General features: G+C 39.2%; 1 protein-coding gene across 11 annotated transcripts in view; it reads right to left on the reverse strand.

The window, feature by feature from the left end:
- dab1b (DAB adaptor protein 1b) overlaps positions 1-10930 on the reverse strand; it is a 103563-nt gene extending 92633 nt beyond the window's left edge. For all 11 annotated transcript variants that reach the window (XM_074650550.1, XM_074650548.1, XM_074650546.1 and 8 more), the window contains exon 1: positions 10661-10930. The gene's annotated coding sequence lies outside the window, so the exon portion shown is untranslated. The remainder of the gene's footprint in view (positions 1-10660) is intronic.
- Positions 10931-11537: the final 607 nt, after the last annotated feature.

Raw genomic sequence — 11537 nt, forward strand, 5'->3', positions numbered from 1 at the left:
GTGAAGCCCAAAGTGGTTGGCTCTGGCCGTCTCCATCTTGGCAGTGCGGCAGTGGAGATGAGGCGGGCCCTGGTGACGCAGCAGAGCAGACAGCTAGCAGCGAGTAACCTGGTACGGCACCAAACTGTCACTCAAAGAGGCCATGCCCTCAATTATGCCTAACTTTAAGCCCTAATATCATTATAAAAAAAATTCACCCATCGTAGATGAATGGGGATATTAGGTATAGAGACAAAAAACATCTATTGTACCAGGGTATAAACATGTTTATTTCGGCTGTAAAGTTGGGCATTTTAACATGGGGGTCTATGGGGATTGACTCACTTTTGGAGCAAGCCTCAAATGGCCATTCGAAGAACTGCAGTTATTAGCAGTTCCGCATTGGTTTCATTTCTCAGCACCGGAGGTTGCCACTTGGTTTAATTACATTGAACCATGGTCTTTGGCTGCAGTAAGGTATCCCTATTTGTGTGCTTTGTGGGCACGTCTGCTAATGTAAGGATGCTAACATGCTCACAATGACAGTGAAGCGAGATGATGTCAATGTTTACCAAGTTCACCATCTTAGTTTAGAGTGTTAGCAATAGCACGCTAACACAAAGTACTTCTGAGGCTGATGGAAATGTCATTAGTTTTGCAGATGTTTGGTCGTGAACAAAAGTATTGGACAGTTGAGATTTTGCCCAGATGATGGCACTATAGGAGAAATTAAGGGATCACCAAAGTCAGTAGGATTCATCCACTTGGGACCATGAATGTGTGATTGCTGTGAAATTTTGTACAAACAGTTCTATCAGTCTGGACCAAAGTGGTGAGCCTGCAGGGACTTCTTCTCCTCTACCACCTTTCTGCTGTAGCCTCAAACCAAATAATCACCCTTCACTACACTATGTATGAGCCGAGGGCCGACATGGCATCAACACGATCCAATACAAGACTAGTGGATATGAACCTGAGTAACAACATCCTTCAAAACTAAAGAGGGAGGGAGAGAGGTTTAATTAAGAAGGTCTTAGCGGGCACTGTGGGGCTGTTTCACTCTAGATACATATCTATTAACGTATTTTTAGTCAGGTTGCTGCTCTTTAATGCAATTCTCTCACTCCCTTTGTTACCCTTAATGAGAAAAAGGATTGTCTTGAGTGTTGTTGTGATCCTGAAAAGTTTACTTCTAATATGTGAACATTAACATCTCTCACTCAAAGGCAGGAAATAGAGAGAGCCAAAATGGTGATGGGCCATCACAGGGAGTTGGAGTTGTTCCACTGACATGGGAGACTGCCAGTATAGATATGCAGCATCAGTATTCCAAGGTGACATCCTTGGCAAGTTCTTTGGTTTATAACATTTAACATTACAACAACATATTCTTTGGGTGTAAAAACATTAATAAATGTTTGTCTAGATTGATTTTAGATGGTGGAGCATCGGTTCTTTCTTAAAAGCTGCACTTACCCATATTTTATGTTAACAATGAGTTAAATGTGTATGTGAAAGGTGTTGCTCGTAGTGATGAACCAACAGATAATTATGACCAACCTCTGTAGTTTCCCTCACCTTTTTAGCATCTTTCAGCTTATTGTTTTGGTTTTACGGACCGCAACTTAACTGTTTTGGTTCACCTGCCCAGGCCCAAAATGGCAGAAACACAAAGTTAGCAATGAGCTAGAGAACATAGTGTATTTAGTATTTAGCAGCTAAAGAGCCACATATTTTTCCCCAGGCGTTGGTGGAGAGACCAAAACAGAGCTAAAAGGGGAGTTAGATATGCCAGATCACCAGAAACAAAAAACGAATAAATGCTAACGGTGTTCGTTGTCTGCTGGATGTGTAAATGAGTAAAGGGGATAATAAGTCGTTGTTTACAACTTTGAGCTAAATTCTGACTTAACAAAGCCTGGACATTCATATTTTAATGACAAAATGGAGAAAAATATATAATAAATAACAATGGGTCTTTAAAATCAATGACAGCTGAGCTGTCTTCAGAATGAATGAAATTTAGATAGAGTCCCTGAAAACCAAAATATTTCTCTATAATATTAAATATTCATGAAAAAGGTAGAACAAAAGTCAAAAGAACCTTTTTAGGTGTTATTAAGAAGAGTTTAACACTCAGAAAATCACTAACACTTGAAAGAGACGCTAATTCAAATGTTGGTAAAAACCTGATTCGTGCACAGAAGTAATTGACTTCATCATTTTACAACCGAGCCCCGATGACAGATAATAGTGTGTTCAAGTAGGACCCAATCACTCATAGTAAAAAACAAATTGAGAAAAACAGTTTTCAGATCCATTAAAGTTATTAGAGTCTCAGTATTTTACTTTACATTTATAAAATGTGCTTGTTCCCTTGTAAACAGTGTAAAAACGGTCTCATTCAGTCACTAAACTTCATCACTGCCTGAAGACATTCATTTTTCTTAGATATTTAAACACAATAAATTGGGCTCGAAGTTGAAGTTAACTTAATATGATTAGACAGTAAAATCTCATTAAGAGCGACTCCGTTCAGCTAGTTATACATCAGCTAGTGCATCCCCTTGTCCTGGTTTAGTTAGAAGAAAAATAAACCTGCCCTGTATTTATGAAATGAGCGAAAAGGACAGACGTATCAGCCAAACACAACCTTGCTCGGGGGACCACACATACAGTCGACCTGGCCCTTCTAATTCCTGTTGCGTGCTTTTCTCACCTGGCAAGTGTTTCCCCAGGGTAGGTGGCAGAGGTCATGATGCGGAGGATGGTGGGCCTGATGCGAAAGCAGAAGCCCCGGGGACAGACTATGACAACCAACACCATCCTCATCATCATCATCATCGTATCTTCATCTGTAGGACCCCCATTGTGTGTAACCATGGCGACAATCTGAGCGAGAGGGGGGGCCACTAGTCCTCGAGGATGGTGCAGTGTCAGGGTCAGTGCAGTGGCCTTCAAACTGCCTCTCTACACCGCTACATAAGGAAAACTACTTTGTATAAAAGGTTTTCATAAGACAATGTCCCTCTTATCTAACACCATGAACACGTTGTGGGTATTTCTCCCCTTTGAATCACAGCTGATATTGTTTGCCACGTGTAGATGAATCATCAGTCTAAGATTGAGAGTCTTGAGTTGAACATAGTGATTACAGACTGTCCATTTAGATCTACAAGAGGTGAACAAACATTTCAGAAACAGCACACTATTTCTCTTTGCCAGTACAGTTTTCCTGCCTTGACACACAGTGTGCATGCCATTTTTGGAGGCTTTTCCCCCCTGCCACATTACATAATGTTGCGGTGTTTGTTCCAAGCACTATAAATCACAATTACAAAGGCAGCTACACGAGAGACTCATATTAATTTAAATACTAATTAGCACATTACAGAGACACATGAGACCATGCAGTCATTGTCTATATTTCTGGTGAATTAGGTTTGCCTAGCAACAATGCAGCATCAAGAATGATAATCGAATTGATTCAGTTTTTCAACAGAGAACAATGATTCGAGCTTCAATAAAATGGCATTTACCGCAGGGCTCTTCGCTGTATATTGTTACCAGCTGCGACAGCGTGTGGCTGGTATTGTTTTCACCTCGTGAGTCCGTGTGTGTGTGTGTGTGTCATCATGGTAAAATGTGATCCTGGAGACACCTACTGTAGCGGGAACTACCACTGAACTGTGGGCAACCTCCGGGTCAGAACCGTGAAGTCAATGAGGAAGTGCCTTAAACTTGCATTCTTTCTAATCGCCAGCAGGGGGCGACTGTCTGATCAGATTGTATAGAAGTCTATGAGAAAATGATCCTACTTTTCACTTGATTTCTTACCTCAGTAAACATTGTAAACATGAGTTTATGGTCTCAATCACTAGTTTCAAGTCTCTTCTTCAATACAGCATGATGTTCATTTAGTAAATTATGGTCCCATTTAGAGTCAAATAGACCATAAAACAAGGTATGCTTTAGGGCGTGGCTATCTTGTGATTGACAGGTTGCTACCACGGCGTTATCCGGTCTGGGAGTTGCCCGACCTCAGCTGCTCTGTGCACACACCCTCTAGCTTGAAAAAAAATTTAAAAACTGAATGTAGGGGTACCCGTGGCGAATGTTAGCAAGACAACTAAGAACACACAAAATATGAATAAGACTTTAGAATTATCAGGAGTCCCATTTCTCCTCTTTTCATACAGGCTAACCACCTCCAGTCTCAGCAGCAAGATAGCATGTCCAGGACCAGTCTGTCCACTGAACACAGAGACCAAACTGATATCAACCTTCCATCTAAGTCCCAGTAAACAACACAACGCCCACATGTCACAAAATCAACGGAGATTAGTAACTGCAATGTAAATTACAAAATGTGATCCCTTACAGTACTCGTTACTGAAAAAAAAAAAAAAAAAATCATCACATTATTAACACTGCCAGTAATCCTCTCTATAATCACTCCTTTAGTCAATATAGCCGATCATATATAGATCATCATATATACCAACCATATACAGTTGTATTGATTATTATTATTGGTTAGATATACATGTGTTGTCATTAAGCTGCATTTATGTTTATATTCTCAAATAACCTCTCAAATAACCAGAGAGAAAATGCAAAGCTGCATTAAACACACACCGTTTTCACTCCGATACGTATGCCCATGCATAAGGCATTATGATTGGTTTTTTTTATTTAGCTGGTGTAATGTGGACATAGTCTGAATATTTACTAGGAATGCATTTTTATTTCATGATTACTTTACCATTACCTACCAATTTTTGTGTCCTCTCGTGTTAAGTAGAGCAGTATCATATGCTTAACTACAAATCCACTATTAATTCATTAATGACATAAGCCATTAACATTCATATTTAACAGACTGTATGTTTTATAATTAGTGAAAACATTGACACTAGATGTGTGTGAAATGTTGCAGGCGAGATGTGGAGATTGAGATCATGAATATGTGCTCCAATATGTACAATTCTCCTCTCTCTCTCTCTCTCTCTCTCTCTCTCTGTTTTTTTAAACAAACTAGTTTAAAAGCGCCAACATGAGAAGATTAAAAATGACACACACAATAGAAAACAATGTGAGATATGGTTTGAAAAGTCTGGAGACGTGCTGAAGACAGGTTTCGGCTACAGTCAGAGGCGCACACACCGAGTTAAGGTCACCTTTGGCATCTGGGTTGTGACTCATTCATCAGCAGAGGAAAGGTTAGGCTACACGCTTCTGTGAAACTGCACGTCATGCATGATCATTCTTTACTCTAGGCTGAATGATGTGCATCCTATCCTGTATTTAGTCAACATGTCACATCTCGTCTGTGTGTGTGTGTGTGTGTGTCTCAGCTGGGTCTCACCCATGTGGGCTTCGCATGAGAACACAGCGTGACCCAGTGAATGTGGACTCAGTATTGTATGTCCATACGTCTGCTGCACTCGTGCCACATGAACGCGGGATATGTGAGTGATGAGTAAACGTATATATCCAGTGTTACCCCCTTGCAAACCTCAGGCTTCTGTGTCAGATGAGCCATGTTCATGGGGAGCACCTCTGTGTGTCGCATCAGACAGCAGCAAATCTCAGATGACAGAGAGGCACAGAGGAAAAAAGTCCATGAAACATTAAGCAGAAGCTTCACTGGAGGAGACCGTTATTCATATACATACATCTCCGACCAAAGGCTTATCCAATGTGGCATGTCTGCTGTAGCTTTTTTGAATGTCTAATTCAGCCCTACACACCGGGCTTAATCACAGGCGCATGGGAATGGGACTTCTGCGACAGTGAGCTTACCGAGGGTAAAGGCATTGCCGAATTGATTCCAAGTGGCTGCCAACGTCTTATCGGCCTCTTGCTAAGCACCCTGCTAAACGGCCCTGTCAGAATGCCATTGTAGCCCAACCATGAAGAAGATTAAACTGCTGCTAAATCACAACTACAAGTGTGTTTATTGTGATGTCCGACGCTGCGAGGAAGTGCAGGAAATTGGGTCGTAGAAATATAATGAGCGGGGCAATTTAAAGAAAAAAGGAGGAAATGAGCAATAACACTCATGAAGACGGCCGAGGGAGGTAGGGAGGCGATGGGAGAATCTATGACAGAAGTTGTAAATCCGCATTTAATGCCGCGGTCTCAAATGGTATCCGCAGAACATCAAAGAACCCCCTTACTCCCCTCTCGCAAAAAATCTAAGAAAGCAAAGCACTCAGAGGATTATTCCTCTCCAATCGCATACGCTCACACTGACGGGATCCTCGCTAACAGACCCCCCCCCTCCCACACCGAGAGAGAGAGAGAGAGAGAGAGAGAGAGAGAGAAGTATGCGTGGTGAGAAGAAAAGAGGAGAGCAAAAGGAGGGTAGTAAAGAGCTTTGGGGAAAAAAGATATATAAAAGGTGCGTGAGTAGATCCATAAAGAGATGCAAGGACATGTGGAGAAAATGTGATGTAATGAAGAAACTAGATAGAGGGGAAAAGAAAGTGAGGGTTAGAGTGTTTGCCCTTTTAAAGGACAGATGAGCATTCAGGCCCGATGAGAACTGGCACTCGAAAAGCTTTATCTACCCACACAATACACAAGCACACAGACACAAGGGGGAACCTTGTCCTCTTGATGGTGACCAGTTCCGTCTTACAACATCCGAAAAATGTTTTTTTTAGAGTAACATGACTTCCTTTTAAAGCCAGCGTGATGCCCAGATGATGAAACCATGTACATCTGCACAGAATGTCATGGCAATACATTAATATTTCAGTCTGAATCAAAGTCATGGAGCGACCAACAGACTGACATTGCCATCCCTAGAGCCACATTGTTAGTGTGCCTCACACAGATTCAAAGGATGCTCCAACTATTGCTCTTTAAAGTCGGGGAACTCACAAGAGACAGATTTAAAGAAGAAAAGGTCAAGATCAACAACAACAGAGGCCGACACATACTGATTTTCAGTCCCTAAAATGGGTCAAGAGTTCCTGGTGAGTTCTGAGATCAGTCAGTTTGGAGATAACAACACAGACTGTAGAAATGGTCCAGAGGTCAAATCCGAGCAAATAACATAAGGCAAAAAAATTTGCCTCGTTTTGTTTTCTGTCTAAACACATGTACCGTCATTAAAAAGCAGCAGTTTACACAACTGTTTTCATGATTTAAAGCTTCAGTAGGCAGAAAAAATGTTGGCACCATTGGGCAAAAATTCCATAATAACCTTTCAGCATATTATAATTCAAGTGTTCTGAGAGAAAACTAGACTTTTGCACCTCCTTATGGTTCTGTTTTCAGGCTTTAAAAAAAAAAAATCTATTTTGGACTTTGGCCAATCACAGGTCATTTCAGGCAAGAGAGTGAGCTAGCCAACAGAGAGTATAGAGCAAACACCTGTATAGCAGAATAAAAACATACAGATACAACAGCACACTGAGAATAATATTCAGTCCATAACAGACCTCGGATAAAGTGCCCGGGAAAAGAGGATTGCAGCCCTGCATTTACAGATAATCTTTGGAACGAGGCAGGGCAAAGAGAAACCTAGGAATTCTGTTAACAAAATGAAGGGAGAGAAAAAAAAAAAGAGCATCAGGCACGCTTATCTCTGAAAGGCTCCTGCTACCCAACCGGGTCAGATGAATAAAGAGGTTTTAACCTAATTTCTCACATCCACCACCGCTCTGACCGTGCCTGACCGCAGCCAGCAAGAGACACTGTGTGTGTGTGTGTGTGTGTGTGTGTGTAAAAGTAATGGAATTAATTTCCGACTTGGAATACACAGCTGGAGCCGTGTGATAAATGCTTTTGGTTGAGGCTGCACATCAAAAGATGCTGTCTTCAAACACAGTTTCAGTCAGTGTTCTGTTTTCCATGAAACACTTCAAATGTGCACTACAAAACAGTGAGCACATTTGGTCTGAATATTCCTTGTTTCAGAGTCTAACAAGTAGATTTTAATAAAAGAACACACATATGATAATAAGGACAGTGGCTCTATGGCGGAAAAGACAAAAGCAAATGAATATGCATGGTGGAGAGCAGCATTAGCCCTTGAACTAATTTACTTCCATCCTGAGTAATGACTCATCACATGGAAACCGATGGTAGATCAAAAATCACACAAAGAAGGTTTATCCAAAGATTACACCGCCCCCTGCTGGACAAAGCAACAACACACTTACATAAGGGAGGTTACAGTAGTTCAGTTTTCTGTTACCTGCAGACTGAGAGGTGATTGTCTTAGAAATTATTTATTTTTTTTACCAAAATTGCTGTCTCATGAATACATAAACTCACAATGATGCAAACAGGTTCCATATAAATGTGTTTGTGGGTGAATATTTTTAGTTAGTGCTTATAGTGTGGTTTTGTTACTGCACGGTATTAAGTGATGCATGCATGTTGTCTACCTAAATGTGCATGTGAGTGTGTGTGTGTGTGTGTGTTTTCTCCATTACTCCATTTCTATAGTATGTACAGCTTTAACTGTAATACATTTTAACCTTTTTAAAAGGTTAAGAGGATTTGCAAAATGAAAAAACAGTGCAAAGTCACTCAGTAGAGCATCTGCATGTCAGTGCCATATTCTGTGACCCATCAGATTTGGTGACCTGATAAGGAATTTCAGCCATGTAACTGGTCTTTTTTCCCCATAATTGACCCTCTCAGATTTTTTATGTAGCAAAGTACTCTTTACTGTAATCAGTGGTGTAGTGGAAGGTATACACAGGTATACCCACCTCTTTTTCTAGCAGATTACACTTTACCCACCTATTAACCAAAAACCCATGGAATATATAACCACTTCCTCCTCTACTGTAACCCTACTAACCATCTACCTAGCAGTACACCCAGCTCATCAACGACTACTCCACCACTGACCGTAATCAACAGTATTCCTGTAAATTAAATCTACTGCGTCTGGTACTCAACTACACACAAACAGTACAAGCACAAACTATTAGGCAAATACTATCTGACTAACACTAGTCAGCAACAAGCATAAGCCTTTACCATTACTTTTCAATAACGCTGTTATCTCAACGAGGAACTTCCCTCTTGGAACTGGGAGGAGAACATTACTCTCCTCCAGTGCTCAATGCTCAGGGTCAGTACAGAACAACAGGCACCATTCCTTATGACAAAATGTGATAGAATTAAAGGTCCCATATTATTAAAAAAAAGTGAGATTTTCATGTTTTTTTATTATAAAGCAGGCTTACGTCCTATATAAATACTGTGAAAGTATCGAAACACTCAATCCACAGGGAAATACACACAGCCCGTATTCAGAAACTCTGCATTTGAAACAAGCTGTCAGGATTTCCCATTCGTGATGTCACGAATATACAATATTTAGACCCTTGACACAATTTTAAACGTAAACATTCTAAATGTGTCCCAGTTTATTTCCTGTTGCAAGGTATGTGAATGACATCAGCTGATAGGAAGTACACATGGACCCAAGCTGTTGCCTAGCAACGCAATTCTGTTACAATTCCGTCAAAATGCGCTAAAACGGAGCGTTTCAGACAGAGGGTAAATACAGGTATATTCAGGCCGACAGTATGAGGAAAATAAAGTTTTTTTTAACATTACAGCATGTAAACATGTTCTAGTAGAAACACAAAATACAAGTATGAACCTGAAAATGAGCATAATATGGGACCTTTAAGCTTCATTCTTCAGTAGAAAAGGTGGAAATGTAAAATTTCATGTGTGTCATCTAAAGTTATTGTTCAATTCCAGGACTCACACCAACCAACCGTGCTTCAGATTACTGAGAACCTGGCATTTCACAGACAATGCATGTCAAAAACTGGAGATAGTAGCAGAAAATACTTTTTTGAAATAACTCCTGTTGGCTCCCATCTTTAATACACTGCTACATAGAGGCAATTACAACCATTATTGAACTTTTCTAAAAACTGTTACTTAAAACTTCTCAACCAACACCCCATTTAGACTTAGACCAGCTCTCAGCTATCATTATTGACCATAATTTGAGCACACAACATGCAAAGTAACTCACTGCAAACTTACATTTTGATTGATAACTTAGATGATGGATAGATGCACAGTGTTGTTTTCTCCAGATGCAATGTGTCTCCACCACAAAAAAACATCTTACATGATGCAGAAAACTATTGTCTTGAGGCCGTACAGCAACAATGAAATCTTAAAACCTCAAATCTTTGCATGGACTATGGTATGGCATTCATCACAACAACCATCCAGCCTCACGTTTACAGCTTTTATAAAACATCTCCAGTAAGTTACTGTGTAACCTGCAGTTGTGTTTTTATGTGTAAAATGGTGGTGTAACAATTTTATTTTATTGTTTTTAATTTTATTTTTTTACTTGTGTATATTCTTTTTACTAATTTATCTATTTTATGTATATAATTTTTTTCCCCTGTATCTATACTGGCTTATTTTATATGAATATTAGGTTTGTTGAGTTTCTTTGTACCGAGAATGTTATTATTGGGGACATTTGTGAATGTTTGTTCTGTTGTTTCAAAATGAACAAAAAAACAATAAATATAATATTGAAAAAAAGAAAAAAAATGGTGGAGCAACAACTACTTTGGACAGATGCAAAACTAAAAAATTGATATAATGCTCCATTTCAAATTTCCCACCCAGTTTAACACAGGAAGTAATCAGACTGACACCTAGTTACCTGTTCTCCTCCATCTGCTGTTGTACTGCTGGATTCTCTGTTTGTATTCTCTGTCAGTTTGGGTAACTTGGCAATGTTTAAACCCAAGTTCACCAGGTTGTCCTGCGGTTTGGTAATCCTCTCAGAAAGAAGCTTCAGGTCCTGAAAGTCTGTTCTTGACAACTGGAACCATCCGCTTTCAGATTAGTGCTGTAGAAGTTTAATCTCCATCGCTCCTGGTGACAGTTAGCTATCCTGTTTAAAAGAAATACCAACGTCTGCCAGCAGATGACGACAACAACAGTAATTAACAAATAGCCAATCAAATAGAAGCGGAGCATCACGTGGTATCATCACACTTGCGCCTTTGGACATGCGCACTGTAGTTTTCTCACATTTAACGTTGAGAGCTTGTAGCTTTCCCCATAGGCATATAATATATATATATAACATATTATATATATATTATATATATATATAATATATTATTATATATATAATTTCATATATAGTATATATATATTATATATCTATATATTATTTTATATATATATAGATGTATAGATATTTATATCTATATCTATATATAATATAGATATATATATATCTATATCTATATATAATATAGATATATATATAGAGAGAGAGAGAGATAGATATAGATATAGATATAGATCTATAGATATAGATCTATATCTATATACCTATAGATATAGAGATATCTATAGATAGATATAGATCTATATCTATATATCTATAGATAGAGATATCTATAGATATATAGATATAGATCTATATCTATAGATATAGAGATATATATAGAGATATATTTACATATGCCTATGGCTTTCCCCACAAGGAATGTATATTGCCAAGAAGTGAAAGTCCATTGTTCGTT

Source organism: Sebastes fasciatus, chromosome 11 (genome assembly GCF_043250625.1).
Source record: "Sebastes fasciatus isolate fSebFas1 chromosome 11, fSebFas1.pri, whole genome shotgun sequence".
Taxonomy (NCBI): domain Eukaryota; kingdom Metazoa; phylum Chordata; class Actinopteri; order Perciformes; family Sebastidae; genus Sebastes; species Sebastes fasciatus.